This window comes from Neofelis nebulosa, chromosome 18, assembly GCF_028018385.1.
Source record: "Neofelis nebulosa isolate mNeoNeb1 chromosome 18, mNeoNeb1.pri, whole genome shotgun sequence".
NCBI classification, from domain to species: domain Eukaryota; kingdom Metazoa; phylum Chordata; class Mammalia; order Carnivora; family Felidae; genus Neofelis; species Neofelis nebulosa.
In genome coordinates, this window is record NC_080799.1 from 27390243 (window position 1) to 27413499 (window position 23257).

Genomic DNA, 23257 nt, shown 5'->3' on the forward strand with positions numbered 1-23257 from the left:
TAAAAATACCTGAATAAGTACACATACCCCTCAAATTTTAAAAACAACAGCCCCATCAGGTTCATTGGCAACTCTAGCAAATCAGACTGAGTATTTTCACTGTCTGTGTTATGCCAGAGGTTGGCATCCCACCCTCCTCTCCTCTTTAAGCTTAAAGTGCTTCTGGAAGATTCCAGTAGAAACCACAGAGTGAACTGAAACAATGGATTCATGGAACAAGGCAATCAGGAAAGGGAGCCAAGGCCAACCAAAGTTGTCTGCTTAGACAAAAGCTCTGATCCAGCAAATTTCTCAGAAAGTTCCATCTATATTTATAGCTTTGGAAAGCTTTGGGGAGCATGGAACACTCAGGCTGGTGGAATCCTGGCTCTGAGAGGTACAGGGAACAAAGTGTTCCCTCCTGGAATAGATGGCAAGACAGTCAAGTTGGGCTTCTGAATCCCTCCTGACCTCAGAGGAGACTTTTGGCTTCTCTGTGCCTCCGTTTCTTCCTTTATTTAATGGAATTTATTTTTTCCTACTTGACTTATAAAGCATACAGTAACAACAACCACCACTTATTTAGTTAGTACTTATTATGTTTAAGGGTCATTTCATTCTTTTTTTTTTTTTTAATTTTTTTTTTTCAACTTTTTTTTTATTTATTTATTTTTGGGACAGAGAGACAGAGCATGAACGGGGGAGGGGCAGAGAGAGAGGGAGACACAGAATCGGAAACAGGCTCCAGGCTCCGAGCCATCAGCCCAGAGCCCGACGCGGGGCTCGAACTCACGGACCGCGAGATCGTGACCTGGCTGAAGTCGGACGCTTAACCGACTGCGCCACCCAGGCGCCCCGGGTCATTTCATTCTTAAAAACAGTACTATATTTAATGCCCATTGAATAGATAGTGTAACTGAGGTGTGTGCAGACTAAGTGATTCACTCAGGTTCCCACTGCCAAGTAAGTGGTTGGTGAAGGATTTGCAGTTGGGTCTATTTGGCTTTAAAGCTTAGGTCTCAACCTCTAAACAGCTGTGGGGTTGAGATTAAATGTGATAAAGACAAACAAAAAAACAAAGGAAACAACTGTTTCTTGAGCCTCTTTTACAAGCCACGCACTTCACACCTGTCACAACTATGAATTGCTCTCAAATATTAAGGTGGAAGTAACATTGTTTATTTGTCTAAACCAAATACAATCCAGCTGAAACCCCACTGCACCCCTACAAAAGAAGGTTCTCAAGAAGTTAACCGTCACTGATCCTACACTCCATCATTTTTCAGGCCCCCCTTCTTTCTGGAGTCCTGAAAAGCCCTAAGTCGTATCAGTGGTTGGCTTCTCACTGAGCATCCAGGGGTTCCATCTGCTCTCCTTCACGGGGGTAGGAGGATCACCAGGGAACCACTGCCCCACCTCCCCAGAGCCAGCCTCAGGAGTATCCTCCCTCCATGGCTTCCCAGGCTCCTACCCATAGTGCCTGCTCTCCAGAGACAACCTCCCAGGCACTGCTTTTGAGTAAAGACCTCTGAGGACCAGGTAGTAGCTATGGTCACCATTAATATTTATTATGTACCTATTATATCCAGGTAGGGTGTTAAACTCCTTAAGTACATTATTCCACTTAATCTCACAACAACTGAGAAGTGTTACTGCCCCAGTACTGCAGATAAGAAAACTAAATCTTGGGGTGCCTGGGTGACTCAGTCAGTTGAGCACCCAACTCTTGACTTCAGCTCATGACCTCAGGGTCGTGGGATGGAGACCCGAGTTGGGCTCTGCCCTGGGCGTGGAGTCGGCTTAAGATTCTCTCTCTCTCTCTCTCTCTCTCTCTCTCTCTCAAACCCCCCACCCCTTTCCCCTGCCTGCACTCTCTATCTCTATCTCTACCCCTCTCTCAATCTCTAAAATTTAAAAAAAAATTTAATTTAAAAAAAGTCAGCTCTAAAAAAAAAAAAAAAAAAAAGTTTAACAAACAGCTCTAGGGGAAATGTTTGCCCATGTCCCTGGTGTAAATACTGCCACCAGGGCCAATTTCAGGATACCATTGTGATGTCACAGGCCTCAGATATGGGAGGAGAGACACAGGGACATACCGCCATATCACTGCCACCATGCAGATATAAGAGACATAAATAGCCTCAGGAGCACAGATAACAGTAAAAGGGAGTAAAATAGCAAGGAATCGATAAGTTTTGAGTACTCACTACCTTTGGTTTCAATATAACTTGTAAGTACAAGTTTATAGAGTTTAATTTTTGGTAATGGCTGTTTTGAACAACCAGCTCACACAATTCCTGATAATTAAACAGTTGGCTTTCAAGAGCTTGTTCCGGCTTTAGCATGTAACTGGTAGGGACTATTAGTACCATTTGGGGGCAGGAGGAAACAAAGGCACAGAAAGGCTGGGTAACTTGCAGAAAGTCACACAGCTCAGAAGGGGCAAAGTCAGTATTCAAACCGGGACAGTCTGGCTCCAGAAATCTGTGCTCTCAACCATGTCCCCTAAGGCTTCTCCTGCAAAAGCGCCGGGTCTTTCTGTCTAGACTGTCAGCCCACAGGTTTTCTTTTGTGCTCCTCTCGGGAAATACAGCCGGTGCATTTGATGGAAGACTCACAGAAGTGCTCTGGGCTTTCGTGCAGCATCTTCCCAAGACCTTGGGCAGGAGCGGAGGCCTCCACCTGCCTCGGCAGCACAGCTCTCGGGCTCTGGAGCCCTGCGATTGGCTGCGGACGCCCCACCTGGCCGAAATCCACGTCTGGCGGGCAGGGCCTTGCCCTCGAGGCCCGACTGCGCCTGCGTTCAAACCGCACATCCATTATGGAAAGGAGGGTCCCTTAATGTAGCGCAAATTATAGCTGGAACACAAGCAAATTGCCGGCTTTTACTAGCACATAAACTGAGCGGAACCTTTGAGATAGATCCGCATTACCCTAAACGGCATCCATAATTCATACCTACAGCAGAAATGCTTCCCCCTCCTAGGGCTGGAGCAGATCTATTATTGATGGGCCCCTTAGAAGGCCACGACAGAGTGTTTCTCATGCTCTAGCCATCTGCCAGCATGGTCAATTCCTCAGGCGGCGGCAGCACATTTATTCATCAGAATCAACTCCCAATTAGTTTCCTAGCAGGACCCGGGGGGGATTTATTTGAGGAATCAAAGTGAGTGTTTCTAGAACAGTACCCCCATCCCCACCCCTGCAACGCTAATCAATACATACAGAACCAGCGAGCAGCAGGCCAGCATTGGTTTCCGCTCAGAAATGCTGCTGCCTTTGGAAATCACGGGGAGCAAACCGAAAAAGCTATAGAGCTCCTCCCTCGGCGCAGAGGGGTGGGATGGCCAGGGGCTTCTTGCAGTCCGGGGAGAAGTCACTGGGTTGTCAGAGCACAGACCTCACCGGATGGAAAACACTTCTGAGATGCCAACTATATCCTAGGCTCTTCGTGAAAATCCTTAGAGAAACTCTGTAAGATGGGTATTGATTATATTCCCCTTTTATGGGTGGGGAAACTGAGACTAAGTAACTCAGCCAAGGTCACACAGCTGGTAACTGGCAGTCCCAAGATTCTGAGCCCAGAAAAACTGGATTCCAAAATGCAAGGGCTTCACCACTACTCCATGCTGCCACCTGGAGGCAGAGGGAAGGGAACCCACAACAAATCCCTAAAGAAATCTGGACATTTAGCTACCATAACACAACAGGTTGACAAAAACCCCACCGGACTGGTTAAGTAAATGCCTTTTTTTTTTTTTTTAATGCTTATTTATCTTGAGAAAGAGAGCGAGAGAGCAGGGAAGGGTCAAACAGAGAGGAAGAGAGAGAATCCCAAGCATGCTCTGTGCTGTCAGCGCACAGCCAGACAAAGGGCTCAGTCCCACGAACTGTGAGCTGAAACCAAGAGTCAGCCGCTTAACCCACTGAGCCACCCAGGTGCCCCAATGCTGTTTTTTTAATGTTACTGCTATTTTATATTGCGATTTATTATTTTACAAAATGCCTAATTTTTAAATGGCTACATGAATTAATGGCTATTAATAAACACCGATGGTTTAAAAAGACTAAATCTTTTTAAGGGAGGATTTGGGGGTGGTGGAGGATAAATCACGAAAGGGGTACCCAGAATTTAAAAGGCTGAGAAACACCGGACAAAGACATAGCTATAGCTATAGCTGGAAAGAAGCACTCATGAAGCACTCATGTCTGTTACACATCTTCCTAGAACCAAGCTCTGCCTGGCACAGGGGACACAGGAACCAATAAGGCATAGATCCTAACGTCTCCAACAGGCTAGTTAGACAAATGATTAACTGGCGGAATAATGCTGGGCTGGATGTAAACAAGCCTCCCCACAACCATGCGCAGGGGCTGCCGGCACAGCACTTTTCCACATGAAAGTCGCGATCCCATGGCACTCTGTCTGCTTGCCAGTGTGCTTCTGCCACAAGACGCTAAGCTCTATGGGGGCAGGAACTGGGTTGTGTTCAGTTTTGTACCCACCAGGGCTCAGTACAGTATCTGAACACAGCAGGTGCTCAATGAGTGCTTGTGGAATGGATAAATTAATGAATACATAAGTGAATAAAGTGTTAGAAGGTAAGACCAGGAAATGAGAGCAGACTGACAACTCCCGTAGGCAAGCCTGGCTGTGGTCTATAAACACGGAGCCCAGGACTATTACCCTACGCTGGCTCTCACAAAATCTAAGCGGCGTGTTGCATTGAGGACCGAGCCCCATAAAGAGTGGATCACTTGCTGCTTAAGTAAATGGGAAGGGCACTTACCTCCGTTCCTCCTGACTTGAAGGAAGACAGGCCTCCTGCACAAGGCTGGTTTCTGCATCTCTTTCTAGATCTTACCCCTTTCATTAATTTTCTGCCCTCTGTTTTCTCTACCTTTAGCGCGAGCCTCTTCTCCAAGTTTTCCTCCTCAGTGCCAAAACAATAGCTCAAATCTCCTCAAAGTTGAAATAATGCAAGTGAGACTCCTCTATAGCAACTGCCCCTTCCCACCTCCCAAAGCCAAGCATCTCATCTACACTAAGAAGCTGCGCTTCCATCCAGGCCTGTAGGGGGCGCCATTCACGTTGTGCTAGGCAAGGACCACGTGTCTGGGAGCACAGCTCTACAGAACAGTATGAAAGAAGCCCCAGGAGTTGAGGTCCACTCACTCCTCAATCCGCTGCTCTCTGGTTCCCAGCGTGGCACCGAGACTGTTCTGAGTATGGTCAGAAATGACACTATATTGCCAAGCCAGATGGGCATTCTGAGTTATGATCTTACTTGCCTTCTCTGCAGACGGTTAGCACAGTTGTCTCTTCCCTCGTTCTCCACCCTTGGCTTCCACGGTTCCACTCCCTCTGGTTTTCCTTCTCTCTTTCTCTGCCTGCTCCTCTGTCCCCTCTACCTGTCCCTCCACCTGTCCCTTGCTGCTTGGTTCTGTTTATCTTCTCCTTCTTTCCACTCTTTTCTCGGTGATCCCATTCAGGCCTTGGCCTTTCACTCCCTCTTCATCACCAAGAACTCACAGCCCTGCGTCCAGCCCACCTGCTTCATCTGCCAGCTCTTGTCCTCATCTCCCAAATCCAAACTGTCAGCCAACTCCTATTGATCTGACTTCTTAACTACTTTCTGAATCTACTTTCTTAGTATCCCTACTGTGACTGCCTGAGTTCAGACTCTCTCCTGGACTCCTTGCCTGCATTCTGCCCTCCCCATACCTATCCCATCCAGCTGCCAGTGTGACTTTTCAGTAGAACGAGGTTCCTGCACCCTTCATCTCTTTAATACTTCCTCATCCTCACCCCCAGAGAGGACATCTTTCGTCTGCACTAAATCAAAATACCATATTTCATCCAATGTAAAACACTCTGATGCTGGCACTTTTTTGATTTTACAAGAAAATGTCAAAGGAAACTCCTCATATGACGCGGATAACATCACTTGTAAATGCACAGAGCAGGGAGAAGGGAGGGAGAAGGAAGAAAAGAAAGAAAGGAAGAAAGAGGGGAAGGAAGAGGGCAAGAGACAAGAATGTGTACTTCCAAGAGCCCATCTAAGGTAATTCTCTGTGGACAAATGGGACCCACAGTTGGGACACCATCCTCTGGATTCTGAATATACCCATGATTGGCTCCAAGAAAGACTGGTTCTTTCTGGTGATGGGCTGGGTCCTTCTAGATACAGTGGGTCATAAAGGCAGTTCTACAAACGTAAATTCAATCTCATTGTTAAACTCTTTAGAACACTTCAATGCCCCTATCTCACATGATCTATAGGAGAAAATCCAAAATGTGAAAGAGCATTATGAGGTCAGGACTTGGAGAATGTTGAAAATATCCCAAGACCCTGGCATACTTCCCCATTTCTCCCCTCCAGACAGCTTATAAATAGCAGCTACTATTGCAGTGGGTGCAAGGCGGTGAGTGAGATGCTGCCATGTTGATTGTGTCTGGCCCGGCCTGCCCAAGAGGCCAGCACCCCATCATTCCCCAATAAATCAGGAGGTCATTTTTCACTGAACTGAAACTCAATACTCCCATCGTTTTCTCCCCTAACCAGCCCCGAGATTGCTCTGTGCTCTTTATTACCTTTCAATGACTTAAGCCCCTGAACTGAATAACTTCATCAAGGTGTCAACCTAAACAGATTTTCCCCATAATGGCCCAACTCTCACAGGTTCTTAATGAAAAATATTGATTCCCAAGGATTAGTTGCAGATTTATGTGTTGGGATGCTGATCTCTCTGTCACCTAGCACCTTATCAGTGGATGAAAGGACCTAGTCCCCCTTCATGGTTTTAAAAAAGCAATCACTGGCTATGTCAAGGGGCAGCTTAGGTCCAGAAAAACAAATAAAATTCTGTGTCTGGATCCCATGGAATACTTAACAGATGGGGGGCAGGGACACTGAGACACCTGTCTTTCCTCATTAGTATCTTCACTGGTTGAGCTCTTGGGAGACTGGGCACAGGGAAGCGACAAGCAGCCCTCCTGGTATGACTGATCCTGGGGACACAGTCTGGAGAAAAGCACACTGTGTACACCCTGTCTGGGGCTGGAGACACCAACTGGAAGGAATTCAGCAGCTGCTGTCTCAAAGTGGCATTCAATCAACACCAGCCTAAGGTTGCCTCTGCCAACTCGCTGTGTTAAATGTGGCTCTCGGGGGACGAAATTGAGACTCTGGCACCTGAAACCTCAACAAGCTGCACAGCAGGATTTCTCCTGTCACCCAGAGGTGGCTGGAATGGAACACGATTCATTCTCTACTTGGTAAATACCTAGTGAGGGTCTATTATGTGCAAAGCACTGTGCTAGGCACCAAGGAGCCCATAGTCAGCAACAGCGGATAAGGGGTCCCACTCTCACGGAAAAGGCAGACCAAAAAGAAACGATCACAAATAAACACAGAACTGCAGCTGTGACAAGATGATGGGGATGTGGACAGAAGCCTCTAAGAAGTGAGAAGGTCAAGAGAGATCTCTTTGAGAAAGTACTGGTCAAGGTAACACCAGAGGATGAGGAGTCCGTTGAAAAAGCAAGGAGGGTAGGGAACATTCAGGTATATTCAGGTAGAGGAAGTATCAAGGGCAAAAGCCCTGTTTTGCAGGGAGCCCAGCACCAGCTGTGTGGCCAGAGTGCAGAGAGTGGGGAGCATGGCCCGAGAGGGCTCTGGACAGGCCGGCAGGGGCCAGACTGTGGATTTGAGTCCCAATTCTAAGAACAATAGGAAGCCACTAAAGGGTTTTAAGCAGGAGGGTGAGCCAACCTGACCAGATCTACACTTAGCAAAGACCCTCTTTGGCTTCTCTGTGAAGAATGGATGGAAGCAGGAGAGAGACTCGGGGGGTTGGGGGGGGACAGTGGTGGTCTGGGTGGAAGATGAAGCCAGGATGCTGCCAGAGAGGGAGAGACATGGACAGAATCCAGGAATACTTTGGAGCAAAAACCAACAGGCACTGGTACTGAACTAATGTGAGGTGGGGGTAGGCTGAGGCAAAGGAGGGGACAAGGATGACTCTCAGACTTCTTGTCTGAACTGCTCCTTCTCTGAAGTCATAGCCTCCTCACTTGGGGCCATCAAGGCTTCTCTAATCCTGGGAAGCTCCTACAGCAGGCCTCCCAAAGGTCTTCTGCAAAGGGACAGATAGAAAGCGTGTCAGGCTCTGAAAGTCTCCGTTACCCAGCTCTGCTGTTGTGAAGGAAAAGCAGCCACAGACGACAGGTAAACAAATGAGTGTGGCTGTGTTCCAGTTAAAACTTTATTTACAAAACAAGTGGCCAACAGGATTGGCCCTTCTGGCTAGAACCTGGAGGAATGTGAAAACTGGCCTCAACTCCTAAGTTCCCCAGTCCCAATGAGCTAGAGGATTCCACTGAGCCTCCTGGGGTGGAGAAGGGCGGAGTCCAACACCTTCGAGAAAGGAAACCCAGGACAAGTCCTTCCTATACATCTTCACCTGTACTTGTAACAGAATCTTATAGAAACACCAGAAGGGCACCCAAGAAACTAATAAGTGCTTATCTGTAGGCCTGGGAGAGGGAGGAGACTTTCAGGTGTACACCTTTTGTATCATCTTGATTTTTCAACCAGCGGAAGATACCACTCAAGCATTATCTATTCAAAAAACTAGTAAATTTCTTCATAAAACACACTCTGTTTCTATATGGGCAGAAATGTCTCCAGTTGTCCACCATTAGATTTTAACTATTGAAAAAGACCTACATTTATCCCTAGAGTCACAAGCTAAAATTAGGCAGGGGGCAGGTTTTCAAGCGGTACTGCACTTGAACTGCTGAGTTGGCTGTGAAAAATTAGCAAGAGCACCCTTTTCTGGTTTGGTTCTCAGGTCTGCTCTCTCAGTTAGGAGAAGTCTACTTGCATCCTCTCTTATGTTTTTAACAACTCTCCATCTTCAGGTAACAGCACCCACTTTTACTTGAGGAACCCCCTCCCGCATCGGCGACCGTTTGGTGGCACTGTCAGTCAAGAGGGTCTGCCCGCCCAGATGCTGGTCATGTGACCCAGGCTAGGCCAATCAGATTCCCTCTCCCCGGAACGAGCCCAAAGGGGATCCTGCAGAGAAGAAAAAATTGTAAAAGTGCCTTGAAGAGTTTTGTCAGTTCCTGTTGCCTAGATCTTTGGAGCAGCTCTTTCTAAAGGTATGAGTATTGACCTTTGTCTCAATTTTAATTGTTTTGTTTTGTTTTGTTTTGTTTTTCATTTGCCTAAATTGGCCAGTATCCATTTTTGTGAATTCATACTGATGAAGTGATCCTGCTTAAACGATCTCCAGTGTCTCCCTGTGGCTTACAACCCAAAGAGCAGACAGGAGGTACAAATCTCAACTAACTCCGGCTCAGGACACCACCAGCCACCAAGCACCCTGTGCTTCAGCCCACCAGAATTTCTGCTCTTTCTCCAAATCTATCCCCAACTTGTCACCTAAAAAATTCCCTGATGCTGGTCATCTGAGGCAGCAGATTGGGCAGATCAGAGTGCCAGTCCCGGTGCCAGTCTAGTGGCCAGTGAATGCTTTTTGAAAAGCCCTGTGCTCCAAAAAGGAGTTTGGTCAAGCTCTTTTCCTTGAGAAACAGCAGAATCCACCACAAGTCTAGGACCCCCTGAGCCCATCTCAGAGATCTGAGATGATAGGGTTGTGGTTATGACAGCTCTGAATTCAAGTGTTTCTGCCATCTGACTGTGGGCAAGGTGCTTACTCCTTCTGGGTCTCAGGTTTCTGGTCTGTAAAAGGAGGAGATGAATTCTGCCCTCATCCTAGAAAGGGCTTATTTATATATTTAACAAACACCCAGCTTTACATATATTAATTCAGGTGATACTTATAACAACACCATAAGGCAGAGACTATTATTATCTTCATTTTGCAGATGAGGACACTGAGGCACAGAGAGGTTAACTTAATTGTCCAAGGTTACAAAGCTGGTATGGGGATGAAATGAAAGACTGCATGGAAGTTACTTGGCACAGGGCTCAGGAGATAATACATATTTCACAAAATGCTAGTTATGTGGGCTGAACTGTGTCATCCCCCATCCCGCCCAAGTTCACGTGTTGAAGCCTAAACCCTCAGTGTGACTGTATTTGGAGATAAGGCCTTTAAAGGGGTAACTAAGATTAAATGAAGTCACAAGGGTGGGGCCTTAATCCAGTATGACTGGTGTTCTTCGAAGAAGAAAAGGAGACACCAGCTCACACAGAGATAAAGGCCGTGTGAGGACACAGCAACAAGACAACATCTCTAAGTCAAGGAGAGAGACCTCAGGAGAAACCAAACCTGCCAATACTTGATCTTGGGCTTCCAGACCCCAGAAGTGTGAGAGGTGAATTTCTGTGGTGTGGCCACCCAGCCTGTGGTGGTTTGTGACACGGCCCTGGTGCACTAATACACGGCTGAAGAAGACCCCATCTTGTGCTGGAAATCTCAACTGGTTTTTAAATGCTCGTCTGACAAGTGTTGCACCAGGACACATTCTCCTTCAGGGACTCCATGCCTCATCCAGGATAAAGTCAGACATCCTTGGCAAGATCTACAGGGCCCTCCAAAATACCTCTCCAAGTTCATCTTCTGTCACCCATCCAGTTCCACCTTCAATTCAACCATAACAAATTTCACACTTCTCAAAACATGCCAGGGCTTTCTACGGACCATTTCCACCTCTCGTCTACTCCTCCTCCTCATGCTTCCTAGATGCATCCTGCAAGACCCAGCCTTCGTATTTCTTCTGTAGCTTTCATGGAACTTCCCAGGCAGAGTTGGATCCTTCCTTCTCTGTGCCACTACCATACCTGGCACATAGAGCTGTTGTATTATACTGCTATCACCTGACCTCATGTCTCTCCACCACCACCACCATCATCATCACCACCTCTAACATCTATTGATGTGCTATGCACTAGGTACTGTGCTTAGTGGTTGACATGCATGATCTTCCTTTATTCCTCACAATAACTGTGAATTGGGCTTGTCGGCATACTTTAGTTGCAAGAAACAAAGTGACTGTAGGTGATTTAAGCCACTGGGAAATTACTGTATGGAAATGGGAGACCGTGTCATCTATAGTAGCCTCTAGACTATACTAGAGCCAAGCCTGGGAGCAGACAAGAACCAAGGCACTTCCAGAAGCAAAAAAAAAAAAAAAAAGAAGAAGAAGAAGAAGAAGCACCAGGTGCCTGGCTGGCTCAGTCAGAAGAGTATGCAACACTTGATCTGGGAGTGGATCTCAAGCCCCATACTGGGTGTAGAGATTACTAAAAATGAGTGAATGAAGAAAGAAAAGAAAAGAAAAGAAAAGAAAAGAAAAGAAAAGAAAAGAAAAGAAAAGAAAAGAAAAGAAAAGAAAAGGAAAGGAAAGGAAAGGAAAGGAAAGGAAAGGAAAGGAAAGGAAAGGAAAGGAAAGGAAAAAGAAAAGAAAAGAAAAGAAAAGAAAAAAAGAAAGAAAGAAAGAAAGAAAGAGAAAAAGAAAGACAGAAAGAAAGACAGAAAGACAGAAAGACAGAAAGACAGAAAGAAAGAAAGAAAGAAAGAAAGAAGGAAGGAAGGAAGGAAGGAAGGAAGGAAGGAAGGAAGGAAGGAAGGAAAGAAAGAAAGAAAGAAGCACAACAAAGATAGAATAGTCCGATATTTAAAAGCATGGATTCTGGGGCACCTGGGTGGCTCAGTTGGTTAAGCATCCAATCTCACAGTTCATGAGTTCGAGCCCCACGTGGGCTCTGTGCTGACAGCTCAGAGCCTGGAGCCTGCTTCAGATTCTGTGTCTTCATCTCTCTCTCTCTCTGTCTCTCTCAAAAATAAACATTTTTTAAAAAATTAAATAAAAGGGGCGCCTGGGTGGCGCAGTCGGTTAAGCGTCCGACTTCAGCCAGGTCACGATCTCGCGGTCCGTGAGTTCGAGCCCCGCGTCAGGCTCTGGGCTGATGGCTCGGAGCCTGGAGCCTGTTTCCAATTCTGTGTCTCCCTCTCTCTCTGCCCCTCCCCCGTTCATGCTCTGTCTCTCTCTGTCCCAAAAATAAATAAAAAATGTTGAAAAAAAAAAATTAAAAAAAAAAAAATTAAATAAAAGCATGGGTTCTAGAACCAGGCTCCCTGGGTTCAAATCCTGTTCTTGATACTTACTAGCTTTAAGATGCACAAATTACTTGGGCTATGCATGCCTTGGCTTTCCCATCTGTGAAATGGGGATAATAAGAGCAGGCCTGATGGTTTTACTGTATTAAATAAGTGTATATAATAAAAGTATTTACTATTTGCTGAGCACTTAGTAAGTGGTCTGTGGGCGTTAGCTGTTGTAATTGAGACTAGAATGAGTTTGATTAGGAAACCACCTTTGTCATTAAATCAAATTTCTTCCATTATCTGTCCCCTGATCTGCCCAGGATTCAAATCCTAGGTAGAAAGCATCAGAATACACCAGCTTCGTTCCTGTGCCCACTCCACATCTAGGAGAGGATGGGGTCTCCAATTACTATCCCATGAGCCTGCATCAAGGGGGAGAAAAGTGATTCTTCAAAAGTAAAGTAAGAGAATCTACAATTTAATTCACACATAAATAGTCAAATGATTTTCAACAGGAGGCCAAGGCAGTTCAATGAGAAAAGGGTAATCTCCCAACAAATGGTGTGAAAACAATTGGCTATCCTTATGTTAAAAAATGAATTTAGACCCTTAACTCACACCACATGCAAAAAAATTAACTGGAGGCGGATCATAATCCAAATGTAAGAACTAAAACTTCTAGAAGAAAACATAACAGAAAACTTTTGTGACCTTGGTCTAAGCAAACATTTCTTAGTATTGACATTAAAAGAACAATCCATAAAAGAAAAGGTTAACAAATTGGACTTCATCAAAATTTCAAACTTCCGGGTTTGTTTTTTTTTTTAATGTTTTAGAGAGAGAGAGGGTGTGCGAGTGGGGGAGGGAAGGCAGAGACAAAGAGAGAGAGAATCCCAAGCAGGCACTATGCTCAGCATGGAACCTGATACAGGGCTCAATCCCACAATCCTGGGACCATGACCTGAGTCAAAATCAAGAGTCAGACACTCAAGCGACTGAGCCAACCAGGCACCCCAGAACTTCTGCTCTTTATAAGATAGCGCTAAGTTGGGGTGCCTGGTGGCTCAATCAGTTGAGCCTCTGACTCTTGATTCCAGCTCAGGCCATGATCTCAGTTTGTTAGATGGAGCCTGGCATCAGGCTCTGCACTCACAGCGTGGAGACTGTGAGTCTATATATATATAGCATGAAGTAAAATGAAAAAGACAAGCCACAGACTGAAAGAAAACATTTGCCAAACACATACCTGATAAAGGACCTGTATCGAAAATAACGAATGGGGGGCGCCTGGGTGGCGCAGTCGGTTAAGCGTCCGACTTCAGCCAGGTCACGATCTCGCGGTCTGTGAGTTCGAGCCCCGCGTCAGGCTCTGGGCTGATGGCTCGGAGCCTGGAGCCTGTTTCTGATTCTGTGTCTCCCTCTCTCTCTGCCCCTCCCCCGTTCATGCTCTGTCTCTCTCTGTCCCAAAAATGAATTAAAAAGTTGAAAAAAAAAAAAAAAAGAAAAGAACGAATGGTTACAACTGCATAATATGCAGACAAACAACCCAATTTTTTTAATGGGCAAAAGATGTGAATGAACACTTCTCCAAAGAAGATATATGAATGGGTATTAAGTGTATGACAAGGTGCACACACCGTTGGCCATCACAGAAATGCAAATGGAGACCTCAGTGAGATGCCACAACATATTTAGAGGGGCTAAATAAAAACGATGGACAAATCAAACGTTTGTGAGGATGGAGAGTAAATGCATATTGATGGTAACTCATACTGATGGTGAGAATATAAAATGGTATGGCCATTTTGGAAAACGATTTGGCGGTTTCTTAAAAAATTACTTTAGCATACAACCCAGCAATTTCTCTCCTAGACACCTAGTTAAGAGAAATAAAAGTATGTGTCCACACAAAGACGTCTATGCAAGTGTAACAGCCCAAAACTGGACAACCCGAGTATCCATCAACTGGTAAATGCGTAAAATAGGCATTAAAAGGGAACAAACTGGATGCGTGCAACAACAGGGACAGATCTCAGGAACAGTATGCTAAGTGAAAGAAGCTGGCCATAGAAGACTACGTGTTATGTGATTCGGGTGACAGGAGATTTCAAGAAAAGACTGTAGAGATGGAAACACATTGGTGGTCGCCTACAGCTGGAGGTGGGGGAAGGCATCAACCACAAATGGGAATAAGGAAACTCTGGGGAGTGATGGAAGTATTCTAGAACTGGATTGAGGAGGTAATTGCACGATTATATAAATTAAAACTAAAAACTCATCGAACTGTACATTTAAAATGGGTGGATTTCAATGCATATAAATTGTGCCTCAGTAAAGCTTTTAAAAATAAGCAGTAAACTATGAAAGAAAAGAAAGAAGGAACAGAAAACCAATGCCGTTAGCTGGGTTTAGAGAGAAAAACACAAACACGTATTATCCCATTTTATGCATTAGGACAGTGAGAAATAATGATGTGCCTGATGTCGCACAGCTAGTAAGTGACAAAACCCAGATGCGAACCTCAACTCTGACCCCAAACCCATGCTGCTGACCCCTCCGCTAAGCGAACTTTCTTCCCTGTTGTGCAAACTGCCTCCAGCCCACGCCGCTGTGTACGGGGCTAGCATGAGGGACTCTGCTCACATCGCTACGTGACCAGAATGCTCATCTGGATGACATGTAAGCAAGAGATACTCGGAGGCCTGCTGTCCTCGGACGGTTCAGTTAAGTTGTGGTTGTTACTCTTCTTTGAGCTCGGTGTGCTCAGCTTCATTTGGTGCTTTTTGCATATTGCTCATCTGGCAGAGAATTACTACTCTACTCTACAAGTTCCCACAGATGGCTTTATTTGCCATTGCTATTAAATTGGTTTTGAACAAGACATAATTCTTCAAGTGCCTAGTGAGCTCTCTGGGTTTGCTCAGGCAAGATTCCATAAAAATGTAAATAATCGGAACACTTCTGGGATTATTTATCACAACTGACTTGCGGCTGTAAATTTATGTATTAATTTCAGCTATAAGTTTCAGTGGGGAAAATATGAACAGTTGAAAATAGACTCTACCACCTAACATCTTTTCTATGTCCCCATTTCCCTTTGGCTTCCAGAGAACATACTATAGAATGGCCAACAGATCTGGGTGTGAAAGACACTGGACAAGATCAGAAAGAAATGAGGTGGCAAGCAGGAAAAAAATCATTCCTCAACAAGCCATAGGCTGGTCTCTTACCACTCCCCCTACTCTTGGAACTCCAGACACACCAGCCTTCTTTCAGTTCCTCCTGGTGATTCCTGCCTCAGGACCCTTGCACATGCTCCCTTGGCTTACAACGTTCTTTCCTCCCTTTTTAGCCAGGTTCAGTTATACTCATCCTTCAGCTCTTGGCTCAGCATCACTTGTTATGAAAAGCTTCCCATGCCCACCTGTCCACCATGTCAGGTCTGCTCTAGTGGTAGCTCATCCTTCTCATCCACAACACTGAACACAATTGTAATTTCTCATTTTTGTAGGCATTTTTAAACATTAAGTCTGTCTTTCCTACTCAGCTTTGAACTTAATGAGGGCTAGGCCCATGTCCTTTGTCACCTGCATCCCCAGAGCCTGGCATAGATTTGAAGATGAATGAGTATGTGTTTAGTGAATTGATGAGTCCAGTTAAGAGTAGGAGAACATAGTTGGGCTTCCAGGGCTCTGCACATACACTCAGATCTGTCGCTGCTGTTAGCACACAAGCACAGGTGTGCACAGGTGTGCAGCTCAGCCAGCACCCATATGTCCTGTCAGAGGACGGCTCTCACTTTGCCTGGGTATGCCAACAGCACAAAGTATCTAGGAATTCCCATTCCCTTTAGAGAATTCTCTTTCGCCCTTAACCAATTAGTGACAGGTACAGGTGTATGAACTCACCAGCTCTTGTCTTTGTGAGGCATGACCTGTATAGCCACTGGAGCTCCCCTGTGGGACTGAGCCACGCGGACCTTCCATGGGACCTTGCTTGATGATATCACACTCTTCTTGCCTCTTCCAGTCCCTACCCCATGTCTCTACTTCTCTACCCGTGTCCCCTGAGAAGTCCTAATAAATGACTCTACACAATCTGCATCACAGGGGCTGCTTCTGGGGAGCACAACCTAAAACAGAGAGCCTGCTGCTGGAAAAGTTTCTCGCTGAGCTGTGATTAATACCATAAATTTTGGTGCATGAAAGCACTCCAGCCAGACCATTTGCTGGTTCAGACGAGGATAGGTCCTGCCAGTAACTCTCTAAGCTGGCAAGAGCGCCCCGTCTATAAAGAGAGAGCACTAAACCCCCCCCCCCAACGTTCCAATCTTTGCCCCATGACCCAGTGCCCTGCAAAAGGAGTCAAGAGGCTGTGCCTCTGGCATCCCAACCAAACTGGACATGGAAGCCTGCTGGCAAGACTGTCTTGAGGGTAAGCCAAGATCATCTCTACCTGCTCCTTCTCCCGGATTTCAGCTCAGGCCAGGCCAGGGCAGGACCAAGCCTGGGGGAGGGGAGAAGGGGGCCCATCTGGATAGAGATCTTGCAGGGAGGAGACTCAGGCTGTTAAGGTCTATAGAGTAAGGACACCTTCAGCTTCAGGGAAGAGAGTGTACAACCCAAAGAGGTTTAATAATGGGGCCTATTCATTGAGGGATTTCCAATAAGGGAAAGTCACGTGGTGTTACAAGAGGAAGGATCAGGGGAAACCTATGTAGATGGGACTGGTAGAAAGGCCTCTCTGAGGAGGGCCATCAGATTCAGGACTAGAGAGTTAGCTACATGGGGAAGAACACTGCGGTTGGCAGAATACCACTGCCCACCAAAGATGTCCATGTTCTGATCCCTGGAGTCTATGACTGTTACCTTACATTGGCAGAAGGCACCTTATAGACATGACCGAGTTCAGAACTGTAAGGTGGGGAGATTATCCTGGATTATTCCACGGGGTCCACCCTGACCAGAAGGGTCCTCATGAGGGAAAAGTGGAGGCAAGAGAATCAAAGGTGTGCCAAGGAAATCAGAGGTCTGACATGGCCAGGAGCCAAGGAATCCAGACAGCCTCTACTTCTGGCAGAAGCAAAGAAATGGATTCTCTCCTTAGAGCCTCTGAAGTAATACACCTTGATTTTAATCCCCTGAGACCTGTCTGGGACTTGTGAGCTCCAAAACTTTTAGATAAGAAATGTGTGTTATTTTAGGTCACTAAGTCTGGTCATTTGTTACAGAAGGCAGAGGAAATGAATACAAGCATTGTCACAGAGGAAACAGTTGTGTACAGTTCCAAGGTGGGGGCCTTGTAGCGTTAGTGAGAAGTATGAGGCCATCAGTGTGGCTGGTACCTAGTGAGCCAACCCCTATGCCAAGGTGACAGGCAAACAGGGGCCAGATCATGTGAGGCCTTAGAAACCGTGGTAAGAAGTTTGGATTTTCTTCTAAAATTGGTGGGAAGCCATTAAAATTTTTTATTGTAATCTAATTTGCATTTTCCCAAGCTCGCTGTGGCTGCTGCATGGAGAAATGGATGCAGGGCTGCACAAGGACCAATGAGAGGAGAGGCACAGAGACAGTCAGGAACCCAGTCCGGCCACCACGAGTGACACAATGATGGTCCCCATCGGGGCAGTGGGGATGCAGATAGGAGAAGGCTGCAAGACAGAGCTCAGACACTGATGTATTGGCTCTGACACAAATCAGATAAAATAATTTGGACATCTTAATGCCAGAGGCCCTTCCATCAAATAACAGCCAGCTTTTCAGAGACCACACGTTGGCTCCTGACAGTGACAAAATTGGTGTCGCCACAGAAGTCCCAGAGCAGGGACTTGGGTATGTTCCAGTAGAGCAGAGAGGAGAAGGAAAATGTATGTTCCTTCCCAAATGTCCAGCAACAAATGACTGCCGAGTGAGAAAGAAATTTAGCCAAAGTGCAGAAGGATGGTCTGGCCACACTGCAGACCCTTGAGAAGTGAGATGTTATTTATGGAGACAGTGACTTATTCTCCTAAACAACCATAATGTCCTGACCTGTCTGATTTCCGTGAAAACCTCTAGTTCAACTTCCAATTTGAAGTTACAAAAATGAGCATGGGTCCTTCAGGAATTCAGATTTGATGTGAAGTATATCCAAAGACCTGCCAACAGATGTTACAGCATCTTGGAAATGTTCAAGACTCGTGCCTGCTGACAGAAGCGTTAAGTAGAATCACTGTTCTGATTTTTTTTAAGCTAGGATGGGGGATTGTGCTTGTCCTGGGGTGACCTTCAGGACTCTCCTCTGTTCCTCACAAGAAACAATAATCACAGTGATGATGCTAAAAACAGAACACAACATGGGGCGCCTGGATGGCTCAGTCGGTTGGGCGTCCGACTTCGGCTCAGGTCACGATCTCGCGGTCCGTGGGTTCGAGCCCCGTGTCAGGCTCTGAGCTGACTGCTCAGAGCCTGGAGCCTGTTTCGGATTCTGTGTCTCCCTCTCTCTCTGACCCTCCCCCGTTCATGCTCTGTCTCTCTCTGTCTCAAAAATAAATAAATGTTAAAAAAAAAAAATTTTTTAAACAGAACACAACAAAGCTCCCACTTCACTTACATGTACAATAATCCTATAGACTTATGACCCCCATTGTTAGATATGAAGAAAGTGAATCTCACGAAGTAAAATAATTTACCAGTATCATACAAGGAAGCAACAGAGATGGGTCTAATACAAAATCAAAATCTGAACTGTGGATCTGCAAACAATGGCCTGAGGGCAAAACCCCAGCTACCACTTGTTTTTGTAAATAAAGTTTTATTGGAACATACTCACGCCCATTTGTTCACCTACTGCCTATGACTGCTTTCACAACCAAGGACAGAGCTGAGTGGTTGCAACGGAGACCATATGGCCCACAGAGCCTAAAATATTTACTATCCGGCCCTTTACAGAAAAAGTCTGCCAATTCCTGTTCTAGATCATACATCACACCGGAGTGTTACTTCCTAATGCATTCTCCTACTCCTTCATGCCACTTCCACAAGTCAGAGCCTATTCCAGAGCACTGAATAAGACACCCAGATGCCTCCTACTCTCATACTTAACCTGGCAAGACCCTGGGCAACCTTCCTCTTTGCATGCTCTGTACTGAGAGGAGGGTGGGGTGAAGGCTAAATTACCACAAGCAGGATCCTGGTGCCTTGTGCCTCCAAGACCAGTTCTACAGCTGAGAGAGTGAGCCAGAGTACTCACTGGGGGATGACCTGCTCCAGGAATGGTTTTTTGAAAGGCATGAATGTTATTTATGAGACAGTTTACTTTTCTAGCCAACCATAAAGCCCTGACCTGTAGGAGTTCTTTGAAAGACCCCAAGCATTATCTCTGTTACATGAAGCCTTTCCATTGGGGGTTGGGAGGGCTGTCGTAGATAATCTAAGCAGCCAGGGGGAGGGGGAATGAGGATGGAATGGCGAGGGTGCTTCCGACCATCCTGTAGCCCTGCCCCAAAGCCAGCAGGAATAGATGCAAAGGGAAGATGGGTCAGGGCCTGGCCCTCTTGTTTCTCTCACTGGCAGACAGCTAGACCCACAGCCCAGCCCAGCCTTACCTGCCCTACCTGTTTCCTTTACTCCAGCTTCCAATCCTCTTTGATTTTTAAAAGATTATCTTGGCTTCATTTGTCTTCCACTTACCACCTGTGCTGTTAAGTAGCTCTTCCACTTAAGCAGTTCTGAATTGTTGAGTCATACCACTCTGTTTTAGTCATTAGAGCTTTGTAATATGTTATTATATCTGGTGTTTCAAGTCCCTTCCCATGCTGTCCTCACTAGACCACAGAATTACTTCTTTAAGGTAGTAAACAGTGTAAATTCCATGTGTTAATCTGTAAGCTAATTTTGGAAGAATTTAAATCCCTAAACTCTTTAGGCTCCTATTCAGGTGACTGATACATTTCTTTACCTAAGCCATCTGCATTGCTCTGTAAATTTTTATAGTCTTCTTCATGCACATTTCCTCTTACAGCCTGGTTATTTTATTTTTTGTTGATACTGTGAATAAGACTTTAATAATAGTCTTCTTATTGGCTATTGATTTTTAAATGTTTGCCTAAGATCCAACCATGTTCTTTAATTTTTTTTTTTATGTTTATTTTTGAGAGAGAGAGACAGAGAGAGACAGAGCGCAAGCAGGGGAGGGGCAGAGAAAGAGGGAGACACAGAGCCTGAAGCAGGTTCCAGGCTCTGAGCTTTCAGCACAGAGCCTGACACAAGGCTCGAATTCATGGACCATGAGATCATGATCTGAGCCAAAGTTGGAAGCTTAACTGACTGAGCCACCCAGGTGCCCCTTATATGGCACGTTTTTTTAACCTCATGCTGCGATGTAATATACTAATAGATTCCTTGTTATCAAATAGTCCTGGATCAACATTCAGAATATAAAAAGAAATCCTACAAATCAATAAGAAGAGGATTTTTTAAATCTAGTGTAAATTAGAAAGGATATAAACAGACAATTCAGAGAAAAAGGAGCACTCTTGATCAATGAACACTGGAAACATCTCCACCCTGCCAGTAATCAGGGAGACACAAATTAAAAAGAAATAAATGGGTGGCTCAATCAGTTGAGCATCCATCCAACTCTTGGCTTCGGCTCAGGTCATGATCTCGCGGTTTGTGAGATCAAGCCCTGAATCAGGCTCTGCGATGATAATGTGGAGCCTGCTTGGGATTCTCAGTCTCTCTCTCTCTCTCTCTCTCTCTCTCTCTCTCTCTCTCTCTCTCTGCCCCTCCCCCCCTTGCTTGCACGCATGCTCGCACATGCACTCTCCCTCTCTCTCAAAACAAACAAACAAACAAACAAACATGAAAGAAAGAAAAAGCAAGCAAGCAAGCAAGAAGCCTATCCCACACAAGACTTGGCAAGACTGTAGAAGACAGAACTCTCACACCCTGCTGTCAGGAGAGGAAACTGCTATAACCTGGGGAAACATGTGCCATGTTTGTGGTAGCACTTTTATCAGCCACCAAAATAAGGGAAACAAACTAAATGTCCATGTGTAAAAAAAAAAAAAGAGAGAGAGAAATAAAATATAGTGCATTTGTATAATGAATCAACTAGATCTACTTGTATCAATATGGATAAATCTTGAGAACATAACGCCAAGGGGTGGGGGTGGGGGAGAGCAAGTTCCAGAGGGACACATTTAGAATAAAGCCAGTTATGAAATTTTAAGGACATACAAAATAATATGTAGCTAAATATTTATGGACACATAAAAATTGTAGAGATACAAAACATAGATTAGAAGAATAAATACCAACTTCAAAATAGTTGTTTTTGCAAAGGATGAGGGATGGAAGAAGGGAAGGAGGGAGACGAAGAGAGAATGAAATCCAGGAGGGGTGCAAAAAAGTTGCCTCAACTAATCTATGAGATTTTCTTTTATTTCTTTTTTAATGAAATTGATCTGAAAAGCAAAAGTCTTTGCATTCTGGGGCTAAATCCTACTTGGTCATGGTGAATGATTCTATTAATGTATTATTGAATTCTGTTTGCTATTATTTTATTTATAGTCTTTCATCTAGTGCCTTGGTCTTCTGTTCTCCACCCCTCCCCCCTCCCCTCCACTATATTCTTCAAGATTGGATTTCAGGGTTGTTCCATCCTCATAAAATGAATTAGGGAGTTTTCCATGCTTTTCTATAATCTGGAACCGTTAGTCAAGTATAGGAAAAAATCTGCTACTGGAAGAATGGGGGGGGGAACACATTAGAAAAATCTCTGTTCAAGGAGGCTACTTTAGAGCTACCATTTAGTAACACTTTAACTTTTTAATTTTTGTATGATTATTCTGCTCTTCACACATTACTTTTGCACGAGCCAATTTCTATAGTTGAGAGTGCACAAAAATCAGCATCGTTGGGCTTTTTTTCATTTCTTTACAAAGACTTGTGCATAGGAATATCTTGGGTTTTAATCTCCCATGTACCTTTTTGACTTCCTCATTTATAATTTTGTTTTGCTTTCCCTCCCTTTAGTCAATATGCCAGAGGTTTATCTGTACTATTGGTTTTCTTCCAAAGGCCACTTCTGGGATATATTTGTTACAACTTGAACTTTTCTGTTTTCGAATCCATGGGTTTCTGCTTTGTTCTTGAAAAGATTTATTTTTCTTTACTTCCTGAAAATTTTTTTTGCTAATTTTCATACTTCTTGATTTTAAAGCTAACTTCATTCATTTTTATTTTCAACAATAAAAAGCAATTTAAGGGCTTTGGCTATATCCTGTAAGTTTTCATATGTATGAGTCACATTCTCATTATTCTCTAAGTGGTCTTTGATTATATATTTTATTTTTCTTTTGACTCAATAATTACTTGGGAAATTGTTCTTTTTTCTTTATTTCCATATAGTAATAGCTGTTCAGTACAAGTGTGAAAAACACAAAGTACAAGAGCAAGGCCATTGAAATGCCTACCACAGTGCCCAACACTCCATATATGAACGTTCACCAGATAGATGCACCGATCGTGATGCAACATAAAGCCTGGTAACTCTGAAAAATAATATCAACTCCCTAGTTATGTCCCAAAAACCGAAATAATGATAACAATGCAATGAAAAGGAAAATAAGCAGAATCCAAAGTCGTCTGCCCTTTAGCCCATCACGCAGTTTCAATATTAGGCTCCACGTACTGTCTATAGATAACACTAACCCACAATAGGAGCCTCACACGGCCAAATGAAACCACTCAGACCTAATGAAGGCAAAGACCTCCTGACAACCAAGGCCTGACCTCATCCTCTCGCCATCTGCAAGATATCCTAGTTGCTGAAATGGGCGATGCCCACCCCCACATGCATCTAATGTGTCCATTCTTCAGATGGAAGGTCCAGCATAACCAAGGTCAATGGATGATACCACCTCCTTGCGGCACAGCATGGCAGCACCAATATCACAGTTAAGACTGGCCAACAAGCGCTTTTACCAGCTATCCCTGAAAGAGATCCTTGACAGGACGTGCAGATTCCCACCCCCCACACCTCAGTCACACCTACCCTGAGATTTAAGATGCCTCTTAAATCTCTTAAATGCCAAAGCCCACGTACTGTTAGAATTTGTTTCAGGGACATAGATAACACCTTGTCCTTTTTAAAACGTATGTTAGACAATCTTTCTCTCAAACTACAATAGCAACATATACTCACATGA

General features: G+C 44.9%; 1 long non-coding RNA gene across 1 annotated transcript; it reads left to right on the forward strand.

Moving 5' to 3' along the window:
* Positions 1 to 8910: 8910 nt before the first annotated feature.
* LOC131501704 (uncharacterized) lies at positions 8911 to 18868 on the forward strand. Its single transcript, XR_009256859.1, has 3 exons — positions 8911 to 9148; positions 16412 to 16497; positions 17561 to 18868. It is a non-coding gene; the product is annotated as an uncharacterized LOC131501704 (long non-coding RNA).
* The last annotated feature ends 4389 nt before the right edge of the window (positions 18869 to 23257 follow it).